This window comes from Triticum dicoccoides, chromosome 5A, assembly GCF_002162155.2.
Source record: "Triticum dicoccoides isolate Atlit2015 ecotype Zavitan chromosome 5A, WEW_v2.0, whole genome shotgun sequence".
Taxonomy (NCBI): Eukaryota; Viridiplantae; Streptophyta; class Magnoliopsida; order Poales; family Poaceae; genus Triticum; species Triticum dicoccoides.
Window position 1 is genome coordinate 96648444 of NC_041388.1, and position 15990 is coordinate 96664433.

Sequence of the window (15990 nt, forward strand, 5' to 3'; positions counted from 1 at the left end):
CGAATACCACAACTCAAAACAAAACAAAGGATTGGCTTGCAGAATAAGCCGGAACAAACATATGATAGAGATTTCGTCCAAAGTTTTCGTGGTGGGGCCTACACGGGCTCGATCGTATAGCACCATCATGTACAAGGCAGTGCACATGACATACGAAGCGTCCCCGAGTCGGCATAGCCAAGGACTCTTTAAGACACAACGAGACCACTGTAAAACCAACCGTGGATAGGCGGACCACTAGACGTCGAACCCCAATTTCATGTCATACATCTGTCGGAAAGATATCCTAAGAGCTACTTGAATTCCCACTTATAAACTCCCGAAACTTTCCAGTTATGCAATCAGGTGTTGGGGATACAAGGGAAGCATAATATCTCACCCAAAGCTAGCAAATCCTACATCCAGCTGTATCCGTCCTTCAACACATAACCAAGAAACCTTTAGAAATCGTTTACCTCAACCCTCGAAAAGCATCCGTTATACGAGTTATGGCAATACTCCCGAACTCCCGCCCCAATACTGGGTGGCATCGAGGTTATCTCACCAACAACTGCATAAAAGAGATTTTCGATGTCGGCGAAACTAAACTCAGGTATTCCAGAACTGCAACGATAAAATTGTGACGACAACACCTCGGAGCTCAACTCCCCGGGACACTGCCACAACCCCTAAATGTCAGGAGGCACCAAGAACAATGTTCTCGTCACAAAACCATCAGAACGATTCCAAGATACCCGCGTGATCCTAAAAGAATTTAAGTGAAATTTGAGAAGAGAATAGTCAAAACTCTACGTCAGGATGCCTCACCAGAGCGACGAAGGGACTGAGGAGTAAAAAGAATTCCTAACTCCCCGATATATATAATTCCTAAATGACTCAAAACATTTCTAGACTCAATAACGCCAGCGGTTCGATCAAGCAGGGGGCTCCTAAGGTCGGGGAAGGCTCTGATACCAACTTGCAACGCCCTTGATGCGGCTATATCTCCCACGTGTCGAAGCACGACTTAGAGGCATAACCGCATTGAAAGCAATGTCGCAAGTGAGGTAATCTTCACATAACCCATGTAATACATAAGGGAAAGAGATACATAGTTGGCTTACAATCGCCACTTCACACAATTACATGAATAAAGCATTACATCATCCAAATACAATCAAGGTCTGACTACGGAATGAAAATAAAAGAAGACTACCCCAAAAGCTACACAGATCCCCGATCGACCCCAACTGGGCTCCACTACTGATCAACTAGAACGAAACAACATAAAGGACAAGATCTTCATCGAGCTCCTCCTTGAACTTGGTTGCGTCACCTGCTCGGTTCAACGGCACCTGCAAGCTGGTTTTGGCAGTATCTGTGAGTCACGGGGACTCAACAATCTTACACCCTGCGATCAAGACTATTTAAGCTTATGGGTAAGGTAAAGGTATGAGGTGGAGCTGCAGCAAGCGACTAACATATATGGTGGCTAACCTATTCGCAAAAGAGAGCGAGAAGAGAAGGCAAAAGCACGGTCGAACAACTATGATCAAGAAGTGATCCAAGAACAACCTACGTCAAGCATGACTCCAACACCGTGTTCACTTCCCAGACTCCGCCGGAAAGAGACCATCACGGTTACACACGCGGTTGATGTATTTTAATTAAGGTCAACTTCAGGTTTTCTACAACCGGACATTAACAAATTCCCATCTACCCATAACCGCGGGCACGGCTTTCGAAAGTTCAAATCCCTGCAGGGGAGTCCCAACTTAGCCCACCACAAGCTCTCACGGTCAACGAAGAATATTCCTTCTAGCGGGAAGGCCCGATCAGACTCGGAATCCCGGTTACAAGACATCTCGACAATGGTAAAACAAATCCAGCAAGACCACCCGATGCGTCGACATCCCGATAGGAGCTGCACATATCTCGTTCTCAGGGCAACACCGAATAAGCAATCCGTACAACTAAAACCAGCCCTTGAGTTTCCCCGAGGTGGCGCTGCAAGGGGCTCTAGTTTGGACCAACACTTAGACAAGCATTGGCCCGGGGGCTTAAAATAAAGATGACCCTTGGACTGGCCTAACCCAAGGGAAAAAGGCTAGGTGGAAAATGGTAAAACCAATGTTGGGCCTTGTTGGAGGAGTTTTATTCAAAGTGAACTGTCAAGGGGTTCCCATTATAACCCAACCGCGTAAGGAACGCAAAATCCGGGAACACAACACCGATATGACGGAAACTAGGGCGGCAAGAGTGGAACAAAACACCGGGCATAAGGCCGAGCCTTCCACCCTTTACCAAGTATATATATGCATTAATTAAATAAGAGATAATGTGATATCCCAACAAGTAAACATGTTCCAACAAGGAACAACATCTCCATGTTCCAACAAGGAACAAACTTCAATCTTCACCTGCAACTAAAAACGCTATAAGAGGGGCTGAGCAAAGTGGTAACATAGCCAAACAACAGTTTGCTAGGACAAGGTGGGTTAGAGGCTTGGCTTAACAATATGGGAGGCATGATAAGCAAGTGGTAGGTATCGCAGCATAGGCATAACAAAAGAGCGAGCAACTAGCAAGCAAAGATAGAAGTGATTTCGAGGGTATGGTCATCTTGCCTGAAATCCCGCAAGGAAGAAGAATGAGTTCATGAAGAAGACAAACGGACGTAGTTGAACAGGTCCTCACAAACACGACGTTAACGGAACCAACCCGAAGAAGCAACACCGGAAAGAAGCAAACAACATAGTAAACAACCACCACATAGACATGGCATGATGCACAAACAAGTATGATGCATGTCCGATTTAAAGAGGGCATGGCATGCCCAAGTGCACAAACAAAACTACAAATTAAGTGGAGCTCAATATGCAACGGGTTGCATATTGAAGAAACACCACAATAATTATTTAGTTCGCTCTTGTTTATGTACCCAACAATATTAAATGTTGGTTAGCATGGCATGGGTGAAGCATAAAAGGAACTATCTAACTAAGCAATTTAAATGGGGCCGGATATAACAAACAACAAATCCGGTAAACCCCCATATGCATTAGTAATTTAAATGCAAACAACAATTTAAACATTTTAATTGTTGTTATTATGATGCGGATGACATGGACAAGTTTATGCAACTTTTATTAAAAGTTGACAAGAGCATTATGAAGCATTTGTCACCGTGGTGGAAAGGAAAGGGGTGCCACGGCAACGATAACGAAAATGGTGCCACGTCAGTGTTCTGGTTCTGGTAACTCGATTGAGATACCGATGCAAAGGAGAAGTGTGCGGATGCGCGCAAAAGATGGCGGGGCGCTCCCGGATACCGGGTGTCCCATGAGTCGACGATGGTGATAAGGCAAAATAGGGGCAACGTGCACCGATAGTTCGAGCACGGAGCAAGCACGAGCATCTCATACATCACACATGCATTCGTTCACGGGCATCGTCTCGGGGTTATACCTTCGAAGCGTGCAAACAAGACGGTTTGGGTTCGATGGGACGTAGTCGTACTTTTGGTCCTCGGCGACGAAAGAGGTACAGATGTTCTCAAGGCACTTGTCGGTCCGGACTTGGTGTAGTTGTACATGGCAAACATAGTGGTACTCAGAGTCTTGTCAAAACCCAAGCGACGGTAGTCGTACACGACGCGTTGTGGAAGTAGTTGTACTCGCGAACTTCGGCGGCGGTAGTCGTTCTAGGTTTTGGCGGTTCGTCGTGTAGCCGTACATGTTCGACGTGGTACACGGTTCGAAGTCGTGCATGTCCCGTAGATGTTCAGGGTCACCGTGAGGAACTTGTCGAATCCAGGGTCTCAGTCGTCGGTAGTGGTACCCGTTTCGAAGGTGAACTTGACGAATTCGAATCCCTTCGGGGTTGTCGTGGTACTTGGGGTCTTCGGACTCTCCTGTCCCGTTCTTGCGACAATGTAGTGGAAGTAGAGGCACACGACATCTTGTCAAAAATCACGGCGGTGGTAGTTGTACACACGTTGTAGTCGAACTTGATGGAACCAACGTCATCGAGGGTAGTCGTGGTACTCGTCGCATTCCGAAATCGAAGTGGTACTTGGCAATATCCGTGACGGTCTTGACGTTTCGGTGCGGTGTAGTGGTACATGTCAACGATCATCGTGGTACTTGGTGTCTCACACTTGCCGATCCCGTCAACTCGAAGGGGGTACTTGGTACAATCCGCATGGTCATGCACTTGTCGTCGAGGAACTTGACCGATCCGAGGCTTCCGGAGGCGACGGTAGTGGGATTTGTATCAACATGGTGTAGTATAACTTGCCGGTGGTGGTGCTTGGCGAAAAACCGAGATGGTCTTGACGTTAACAGCCACAAGCAGGGGTGCACGAAGGATGCGTCTTGCGTTCCTCGCGGAGGTGGTCTTGACCATGGCGTTCCCGCGGTAGCCGGAGAGCTCATGGCCTGCAGCAGCAGCAAGGTGCGGCTCCGGTGGAGGGACTTGGCGCGCAGGGCATCGAGGCGAGGAAGAGGCCATGGCAGGAGGCGCGGCTCGGCTTTTGGAAGGAGGCACGCTGCGAAGGCATGCCTCGCGGTCCACCAAAAGGAGCAGGAGCGGCGCGCGGGGGAACCACAGTGAGGAGAAGGGAGCAGAGGCATGCTGGAGTAGCTGGTGGCGCCTGGTCACTGGCGAGGAGACAAGCACGGGGTCGGACGCTACTGCGGGGTACTTGGGACCTGACGATGGCATGACGCGGGCGCCGGGGCCGCCGGAGTTGGCCCCTCGGGTGGAGGTGCGGGGAGGACTCGGCCGCGAGGCCTTGGCGTTGGTGCAGCGGAGATGCGGCTGCGCGGCAGCTCGCATGGGAGGACGAAGAAGGAGCAGAGGAGAGGACGGCGTGGGGTCTGCAGGATCTGGTGAGGGGCGGCGGCGTCTCGAGTTCCTGGTGGCTGGGAGACAGAGCACAGGCAGGAGGGTAGGGTGACGGGGTCTGGAGGAGGACGAGCGAGGGGGTCTACACTCCCTAGCGAAGCATGCATGTGACTGAGTGGCGGCACGGGGGAAAACGAGAGGGATAGGGAGATCAAGCAGAGCTGAGCGAGGGGGGAGATGGGATCGAGCGCGGGGTCTCTCCTGGCGGCGCGACGGGAAAACGAGAGGGAGAAGGGAGTCGGGCTAGGGTTCGGTCGAGGCTAGGTTTAGGTGGGTGCGACTGGGCCTTTGCCTTAGGTTGGTTTGGTGGTGGGCTAGCTGAGCCTAAAGGGCCGGCCTAGAGTTTGGCCTAGGGAGACCTAGGGAGGCCGGCCTGGACTGGGGTACCCTCTCCTACTCCTCTCTAATTTGCTTTAACAGAAGAAAAAAACAACTAGAGAGAAGAAAAAAATAAAAATAAAGAGAGGGTTAGGGAAAGAATATTTCAGGAAATAAAATATTCTTAGAGCGCCGAAACATTGCCCAAATAGAATAACATGGATTGGCAATATTTTAGAGATAGAAAAATAATTCAAGTTTGAATTAGATTCAAACTTGAGCTATTTTTGAATCCAACCAAAACAAGTTCAAAGGATCTGAAAATTGGAGGAGGTGATCTTGGCACAGTCTAGAATTTATAGGAAAAGAATGGACATTAATAGAGAAGGGGAAAATGGGACGAAGGCATGGGGAAAATATTTGCAAGTGTGTGATGATAATTCCACATAATTGGAATATTTACTATAGCTCTCTAAATATCGAGAGGATAAGTTGTAAAGAGAATCACCATGTGAATTCTCTCGATTTAAATGGATCAAAGATCCATGCCATTTGTTTAGTTGAGTTAAGAAAAAATGAAATGACATGATGGCATGATGACATGATGCAATGCACCGGATGCAATGATGAATGCAATGAACCAAAAAAATCACACGACGAAACCCGAAAACCATGGAAGGCATCTGCAGCTCCGGTCTTGGGGCGTTACACCCACGTAGGTGGTGTACGTATACAAGAAGAGAATAGGTGCACTGTGTACGTACTCACGCTTCGTGCCCAGCCACACCCGCGCGGGTACATGGTGGAGCTCATTTCTCCGCAGAAGCTGAATTTGTTTTTGAAACATCAAGTGGCCGGAGACTCGAAAACTTATTTGCCCATTAGTGACTTGTCAGGGCGGTGGATTTTAGTTTGTACGATAATGCTGCATCCACCTAAAGTAACGTAAGTTCTTACATAAACTTCCTAGTAATTCCCTCTTCGTAGGTGCAACATTACTCCTAACATTTGTAATATCAGTTTGAAACTTGTAATATTGCCGTGTCCTATTCCTGCGTTTTCAAAATCCTGCGAATCAAACAGGTCTTGAGTTGGTGATGATGTTGTGCCTCCCATCTTTCACCAATAGCCGTCGGATCTAGATCTGACGCATACAAACAAAGCTTCTCCATTTTTGCAAAAAGATGCCCGCACTTGTTCCCTATTTACAAACAACTCCTTGTCTCTCACAATCTAGGAGTAGAAGGCCGTGAAAAAATCTGGCGCGATGGCCGCTGTCGGAGCCGTCCACCCCCAATCTTGGTGTTCCGTGCAATGCACGGGCATCTACGCACGGGAAATTATGTCGAACGGGGCTAGTTGTAAGCAGGCTAGCTCTACAGCCATGATGATAGTGACTGCAGACGGTGAGGCAGACTATGGTATGCCGAACACAGCGCCTATACTTAGGTGTCATCTCCAGCGCAGGGTCTTGTCACTTCACTGTGAGGAGCAGCACGTAATAATTTGACCAACGGGTAGTACAGTGCTAGTAATCCTACTACTACATTGGTAGTACTACTACTAGTACTAGTAGCACCACCGTTTGGATTTAGGAGTACTACCACGTCCACCGGCACCGAGGAACGTCTCTAGGTAGTATTGCTTGAGGCTGCCAGGGCGAGAGGCCGCTTGGACGACAGCTTCGTCTCCTTGTTCGACGAGGTCCTCGTCGGTTTCCTGGACAAGTTCACCGTTGTCAAGAAGCTTGCGGACAACTTTGACGTAAGCCTCCAGCCGACGCGCCCAGGCTCTGCGATGCCCGCCACCCTCAACGGCCACTATGGTAACAACCTCTTCGACGCACTGGTGGCCCTGCGACTGCCCGCCGTCGTGCCGGAGAATGTCCACCTCGAGGTCACACTCGCCGCGTAGCGCCTGGTGCAGCAAGACACCATCGACATAATCACCCACGTCTACGCGCAAATCGTCCACAAGGACTACTACATGCAAGGGGAGGACGATAGGATGCTGGCCTTCTTGGAGCGCAGGGCAACCTTGGACGACACTGTTTAGAAGCACGTTGAGCTCGCCGCCAACGCCGCTGCTCCTCACACGTCGGTTGGTGACCCGGCGCACTAGGGCGTGAGGATGTCGTTGAATGTTGATGGATCCATATGTATTTTTATCTTTCCGTCAAATCCATGTAGTAGTATATGATACTACAGTAATTATCTTGTCGGATGGCTGAGAAAACAGGAGGGAGAAGAGATGGATGTAGCACAGACTCCAAGAAAATTGGTGTCGGATGGGACTCATGTGGGTGGCGTGTGCCATACTGCTAGACGTGAATGCTACTGAGTTATGGCCCATGCCACCCCACTATATCGAGCCAATGGCCCTGTTTGGATACTCTAACACAGTTAGAGTTAGATTTATTTTCTAACCCACTCTAACCCAAATAAGCACCTCTCCACCGGGATAGTTGGGTTAGATGAAACTAACCCACTCTAACCCTCCCTATTTGGATACTTTGGGGTTATTTGAGCCTTCAACTAACCCAAACTAGATCTAACCCCATGATCCAAACAGGGCCATATCGAGGTACGTAGAAAAAATTTCCTGCAGTCCGTGCTCAGCCCTCCTCTATCTCTCTTCTCAGCCAGCCAGCGGACGCGCGGAGCCTATCGTCTGTTTGCTCACATGCGGCCCCACATGTTAGTGAAAACGCAAGAGGACCCACTGAACCTGCACATCTTTCACCTCGACGTGCTGGTGATGAAAAACAAATCCAATAAAGATCTTCGGTGGCCGCTTTTGGAGTTACTCAAGAGTAGTAAGATTCTATTTATAGTTTAACCCAAGATGCACATCTCGTGGCTTCAACTGCCACTCTATTTTCTTTCATGACACGACCTGGATGCTGGATGTCCCACGTGTCAGCAAAAGGAGGAAGAACCCGACCAAATATTCGGTTCTGCTATCGGATGAGATTAGTGCACTTGTTGATACTCCTACTAGAATAGAGGATAGACATGAGACTAGATGCGAGGAAGCAACATCTACTTCTTTACACTCGAAGAAGAAAGAAGCACGCAAGATCGAGCCTCCGCAGATCAACAATGAATGCATCGAGAAGGCACTAATCCAACTTACAAGAGTAGTAAAATGTATTCTTGTGGTTCTTGTTTTCTTTGGTCTTGCTTTTCTTTTCAAAATTATCGTTGGAGTTCGTGCAAAACGGAGGTCCGTTTGGGGTCATGCGTTGGAGTTGGCCTTACAAGTGGGACCCCAGTTAAGGAAACCGACTATCGGCAAACCCCCACCTCGCCCGCCGCACGATGGCTGAAGTTAGGGAAACGACGAGGTCAAAGAGATTGCTCTAGCACGGACTCCAAGAAATAATATGGTGTTAGATGGATGTCGTGGTGGTGGCGTGTGCCGTACTCCTGGACGTGAATGCTTGTTCTGGCCCATGCCACACTACTACTCCTACTACTTACTCCTACTAGTATATAGTATACTAGTATCAAGGATTCGAGGTGATGGTTACGTACAACGAACACATTAACATATGGCTACAGTAAAAACACCCGCCCGACGCGCGAAGCATGTGAAGCTAGTACAAATTTAGAGAAGCGACTCGAAAGCCATTCATAAATTTAGTAAGTTTATCACAGACATATCATTTTATTACATACAACAGGTCATCAACCCACATCGATAACGAGGATACATTGTAAATACTAAAGTTTTCACCACACAACAAATAACAAGCCATGAAATGAACTTCAACTCAACCATTCCGCGGCGTTGGAAACACTTGCTTTGAACCACAAGTGATTCTCTGGGACGGGCCATCTGTTGTTGATCTGGAGACCAATGCAGGACCGATCATCCAGGCTGAAGTGGCCTACTATATCAGTACGAGGGTAGGGAACCACCCAAATGTCCGAGGTATAGACACAGTTGCTTCTCATAAATGTGTCAACAGCAGTTGGATCGCCTTTCACCATCATCGGATAGTTTTGTCCAAGGAAGAGCGAGTTTTCTCCAAGACTATCAATTCTGTGCTAGGGAGAAGGAGTTGGCGCTAGCACACTAGTATCCATCCCGAATACCATGCAACGGGTGTTGGAATAGGTCCGGCGAGTGCGACCATGGGAGACACCTGCTTCCTTAGCAGTAACATCATTAGTTGGTTGTATACACACAAGAAGAGGTGATCCATCGGAATTAGTTGCCAGGCGCCACAGAGTATATCGGCGCTGCTCGTCCTCATGCTCGTGATCATCACCATCGACATCTCCCCCTTGGTTAAAAAATTTCAAGTATAGGTGGTGGGATGTTCACAGGACCTTGGAAACACAAGAAGAAGGTTAATTAGTAAAGGGAAACTTGCTAACCCGCATGCATGTGGATGAAACAATTATAATTACGATGGAAGACAAACGTACTGAAACTACTAGGATGCCATGCAAAAATAGTGCCACGAGTGGTGGCAGCAAACACAAGGCCCTCATATTGAATTGCATCACAGTACTCATCCGTGTACAGAAACTGATTTTTGAGCAATATCCATCGAGTCGAACCACGAAGGACGGCAACAAGCTTGTCGAAGATAGCAACAACTTGATAGTTGTTGTAATTCCAAGAGCGGTTGGGAACTCGACAAATTGCTATCTTCCGTAGAAGATAGTCACCATGATTGTATTTGAACGTGCGTACATTACCGGTGTGCTCAACCTCTGGGCAGTGTGCTGATATTTTTGGAAGTGGAACCCGGTGATGAGTGTACACATTCACAAGTTCCCACTCGTAGTTGGACCCAATGTAAACAACCCAATCTCCATTTGCGCCCGCCCAAGCCTTGCCCTCGAGCGATGGCATCTTAACATCATACGTACCATTATCAAGCGGCATCAACTGGCACAGGGCGAGGCCTCTGTCGTGCCGGCGCCAGTCATCAGGGTCACGGCGAAGAAGATAGGGGAGATCAAACCGCTCCTTGACTCTTGGGTTCTTTGTAATGATGTTATTAGTTGAGTCGAGAATGGGCTTGAACGAACCTGCGATGCTAGTCGAGGTGATGACGTCGCACCGATCAATGAGTTCCTCCACCACGTCATCTTTCAGATCGGGGCAAGAATAACGGGGTTGTTTCCGGCCTGTTCCCTCCATGGAGGAGATGATCGAACAATGGCAGAAGAAAGGGTGAAGGGGTGAAGGAAAATGGAGGAGGGAGAGGAAGAGCGTGCGACAGCAGTTCCAAATCGAGAGGGAAAGGCGAAGAGTCGGTGGACGGTTGCGAGTTTGCCACGGTTCACGAAGAGGCGCCCCGGCCTACACGTCCGTTCAGAAATACTCCTACTACTCGTCGTCGTCTCACTGATATGTTGGAACGGGACCACATGTCAACGAAACATGGTGTGTAATTTCTCGTGCAAAATTCGATCTGGCCGCGTTGGCCCGAGGTGCCACATTAGTTATCGACCTTTATTTTTTTAATGGCGTGCCGATCAGTTTTGAAGCACGACTAACTGGTACTGTACATGGAGAGGATGACAGCAGGGACCCGCCAAGGTCATGGTAGTACGCAAGAAAGTGCCTCCTTATTTCAAGCCAATTAAAAAATGGCTCCTCCTAGTGGATTTCTGACATCTGGGTCCCATGCCATTGTCAACATAGTTAATAAATGAGAGAATTGCACAACGAGCGGCTGACACTAGGGACCCAACATCTCGCCCAGTTATTTTTGTTTTGGGTTAATTTGATAAATGCCACTCCAAATCTGGTGTATCCGAGAAATGCCACTGCAATTTCCAAACTTTCAAAAATGCCATTTCATGCCATTTCTAGTGGCATTTTTCGAAGTCTGGAGTGGCGTTTTTCAAAGTTTGCAAACTGCAGTGGCGTTTTTCAAAGTTTGCAAAAATTGCAGTGGCATTTTTCAAAGTTTGGAAATTGCAGTGGCATTTTTATTAATCGCCATAATTGGAGTGGCATTTATCTAATTTGTTGTTGAGAGGGAAGCAGGGTGTCAACTAGGCTGTGCGGGACACTCTGGCCTGTCTAGACAACCTTTTCTTTTATGTTTACCACAGACTAGCCCAGTAGTTTTTTTTTCTTTCTGAAAATGGCTATCCAGTTCTTTTGTGATTTGTCAAGTAAGTTGCTTTATCAGGCCTGCTGGGCTGCAAATCTTTCAAGACGAGGAGAGCTTCATTCGGCTGGCCGAGAAAATGGCCTATTAGTAATGAGAAATTGGTTGTACATTTTTAAAACACATCAAACCGGCAATTATTTTCAAATATCTTTTTTTCATTTCGAGATTTTAAATTGCATTGATATTTATGTGTGGACAATTTATTGGATTTTATATTGATATACATTTATTTTTAAAATCAGTCTGAATGTGACTCAAAATTTCGGGATTAAAAACAGTTCAGACCGCACCGACATATGCAAAATTTCGTATAATTTTTTAACTGTTGCCACAATATGGGCTGTAATGCTAACATAAAGAATATGGGCTCCAAAAAACCCATAAGAATTAGAAAATGGGTTGTAAATTATTTGAAATAATGGCAGATGGGCTGTATGCTGTTTTCCACATATTTGAGGCTTTCCACAGATGGCCTATATACCGTACGATGTCCATCCAACGGCCGTAGTGCTTCTTCAACCTCTGGTCTTCTTGCTCCAGCCGCCCAAAGCAGCGCCGGTCGTGCCGCCTGCTCCTGCCTCCCGTGGCTGGCTGTGCTTCCGCGGAGGCCTCACCGCCCCCATACTACTCCCTCCGCTGGCCAGGCCATCCCTCCACTCCACTCACCCACACCCCCTGTTATTCTGCGGCGACGGCAGCGCAGCCGAACCAGTGAACCCTCGTACTCCTCTCTGCATGGGCATCCACTGCCGCGTCTTCCCCGGCTCCGCGTCGTCCCCTTCCTAGGCCTCGCCGTCGTCCACCGCCATGGTGCTGTCGGCGCGGCGTGGTCAATGTGGTCAACGACCAAATTCCATCGGAAGAATACTGTACGTGGAGAGGCTGACAGCTGGGTCCACGGCAGCCGCAAGGAAGTGCCTCCTTATTACGCGGAAAATAATTATTCCTCCACCTCACAGCAGGGACCCACCGGACGCCCACCAGTATATCGCGAAAAAAACGTTTTCCCCTGACTGTTCGGATCCACCCGACGGGCCACCGTATTTCGCAAAAAAACGTTCCCCCTGCTGTCAGCTCGGACCCACCGGAAGTGCCTCCTTATTACGCACAAAAAAATAAATACCCCCTGCTAGCTGGGACCCACCTTAGTGGCAGGCTGACTTGTGAGCCTACTAAGTTGACGGGGACAGAGGGCTTTGTCAACTTAGTCAATATGCACGATTCTAGCTCCAGTGACCGTACGATGTCCATCCAACGGCCGTAGTGCTTCTTCAACCTCTGGTCTTCTTGCTCCAGCCGCCCAAACCAGCGCCGGTCGTGCCTCGTGCTCCTGCCACCCGTGGCCGACTATGATGCGGCGGAGGCCTCACCGCCCCCTACTACTCCCACCGCTGGCCAGGCCATCCCTCTACTCACCCACACACCCTGTTATTCTGCGGCGACGGCAGCCTCACACCGCAGCGAACCAGTGAACCCTCGTACTCCTCTATGCGTGGGCATCCACTGCCGCGTCTTCCTCGGCTCCGCGTCGTCCCCTTCCTAGGCCTCGCCGTCGTCCACCGCCCTGGTGCTCTCGGTGCAGCGTGGTCAACGTGGTCAAGGAACGGCTTCCATCGGACGTGGAGTGTACGTGGAGAGGCTGATAGCTGGGTCAACAGCCGCAACAAGGAAGTGTCTCCTTATTGCGTGCAAAATAATTATTCCTCCACCTCACAGTGGGGACCCACCAGACGGGCCACCAGTATTTTGTGAAAAAAATCTTTTCCTCCTGACTGCTGGGACCCACCGAACGGGCCACCGTATTTCGTGAAAAAAACGTCCCCCCCCCCGCTATCAGCTCGGACCCACCGGAAGTGCCTCCTTATTACGCACAAAAAATGAATACTCCCTCGGCTAGTTGGGACCCACCTTGCTGGGAGGCTGACTTGTAGGCCTACTAAGTTGACGGGGACGAAGGGATTTGTCAACTTAGTCAATATGAACGATTCTAGCTCCAGTGACCGTACGATGTCCATCCAATGGCCGTAGTGCTTCTTCAACCTCTGGTCTTCTTGCTCCAGCCGCCCAAAGCAGCGCCGGTCGTGCCGCATGCTCCCGCCTCCCATGGCCGGCTGTGCTGCCGCAGAGGCCTCACCGCCCCCTACTATTCCCACCGCTGGCTAGGCCCTGCAGCGACAGCAGCCTCACACCGCAGCCGAACCAGTGAACCCTCGTAGTCCTCTCCGCGCGGGCTTCCACTGCCGCGTCGTCCCCTTCCTAGGCCTCGCCATCGTCCACCGCCGTGGTGCTCTCCGTGTGGCGTGGTCAACATGGTCAAGGAACGACTTCCATCGAAAGAGTACTGTACGTGGAGAGGCTGGCAGCTGGGTCCATGGCCACAACCCAGTTTTTTTGTGATTTGCCAAGTAAGTCGCTTTGTCAGGACTGTTGTGCTGCAAATCTTTCAAGACGAGGAGAGCTTTCATTCGGCTGGCCGAGAAAATGGCCCATCAGTAATGAGAAATGGGTTGTACATTTTTAAAACACATCAAACCGGCAACTAGTTTCAAATATCTTTTTTTTCATTTCAAGATTTTAAATTACATTAATTTTTATATGTGGAGAATTTGTTGGATTTTATATTGATATACATTTATTTTTAAAATCAATTTGAATGTGAGTCGAAATTTCAGGATTAAAAACAGTCCGGACCGCACCGAAATATGCAAAATTTCGTATAATTTTTTAACTGTTGCCACAATATGGGTTGTAATGCTAACAAAAAGAATATGGGCTCCAAAAAAACCTTAAGAATTAGCAAATGGGCTGTAAATTATTAGAAATAATGGCAGATGGGCTGTATGTTGTTTTCCACAGATTTGAGGCTTTCCTAAAAAAAGGTTGACGCACAAACACTGACTGTTGGATGTCCATCCAACGGCCGTCGTGCTTCTTCAATCTCTGCTCTTCCCGCTCCAGCCGCTCAAACAAGCACCGACGGGACTGCCTGCTCCCTCCTCCTCGCGGCCGGCTGTGCTGCCGCGCAGGCCTCACCGCCCGACCATACTCCCATCGCTAGCCTAGCCATCCCTCTACTCACCCACACCTGCTGTTATTCTCCGGCGATGGCAGACGAACCAGTAAACCCTCGTACAGTCGTACTCCCCTCCGCATGGGAAACAACTACCGAGTCTTCCCTGCCTCCGTGTCGTCCCCTTCCTAGGCCTCACCGTCGTCCACCGCCCTGGTGCTCTCAGCGCGGCGTGGTCAACGTGGTCAAGGAATGACTTCCATCGGACGTGGACTGTACGTGGAGATGCTAACAGTTGGGTCCACGGCCGCAGCAAGGAAGTGCCTCCTTATTACGCGGAAAATAATGATTCCTCCACCTGACAGCTGGGACCGACCGGACGGGCCACTGTATTTCACGGAAAAAACGTTTCCCCCTAACTGTTGGGACCCACCAGCTACATCTTCGCACGCAAGGAAGTGCGTCCGGGCAAAAAAAACGATTCACCCCCTGACTGCTGGGACCCACCAGCTACATCTTCGCAGGCAAGGAAGTGCCTGACAGTCAGGACCCACCTGGTCGAACCGTACGTAGCGTTGTCATTCTGGTCGCGAACGTGTACGTACATACTGGTCGATGTAGAGGCGCGCACGTGTCGTAGTAGAGGCGCGCACGTAGCATGTACACGTACGTATAGCGGCCAGGGTGCAAGAAAGAAAATACGGCCACGTATGTGTACATACGGGCGGGGTCTCGAACGCCTACTCGCGCATACGTACGGCGAGGGCTCGTGTACATGGCTGGGTCGGAACGGAGAAACAGAGTCGTCGTCGTGTTCATGGGGAGGCAACGGAATGCGTCGTGTTCGTGGGGAGGCAATGGAATGTGTCGTGTTCATGGGGAGGCAACGGAATGCGTCGTGTTCATCGGGAGGCAACGGAACGTGTGGGAGCCAACCGGCTGAGTCGGAACAGAATGCGTGGCCATGTTCATCGGGAGGGCTTGGATGGAACAGGCGATGGAAACGAGGCCTGGCGTACCGCACAACGGAGGAAACGGACCTCCTACGTTCGGAATGGGGTCCTGTTGATCGGGAGGGGTCTGGCGTACCGCAAAATGGAGGAAACGGACCTCTTATGGTCGAAACGGGGGTCCTGTTCATCGGGAGTGGTGTGGCGTACCGCAAAACGGAGGAAACGAACTTGTGTTGGAGCGCTACGGTCGAAACGGGGGTCCTGTTCATCGAGAGGGGTGTGGCGTACCGCAAAACGAGACTCCACGGGATACTGTTCATCTCCACCGTCGACCCCCTCCAGCCTCCACGAGCTACTGTTCATCCACTGTCGACCTCCTCCAGCCTCCACCTACGATTGTTCATCCACGGGCTCCTGTTCATCCAGCCTCCACCGCCCGCTACTCCACCGGCTACTGTTCAACCAGCCCTCTCCACGGGCTCCTATTCAACCACCCCTCCAAGGGCTACTATTCATCCCGTCCTCCATTGTCTACTGTTCATCCTGCCCTCCACGGGGTGGTCCTGTTCATCCAGCCCTCCACGGGTCTTGTTCATCCAACCCCAACCGGCTCGATCGATCGGGGTCCTGTTCATCCAGAGGCAACACCACGGGGTCATGTTCATCCACCCCCACCA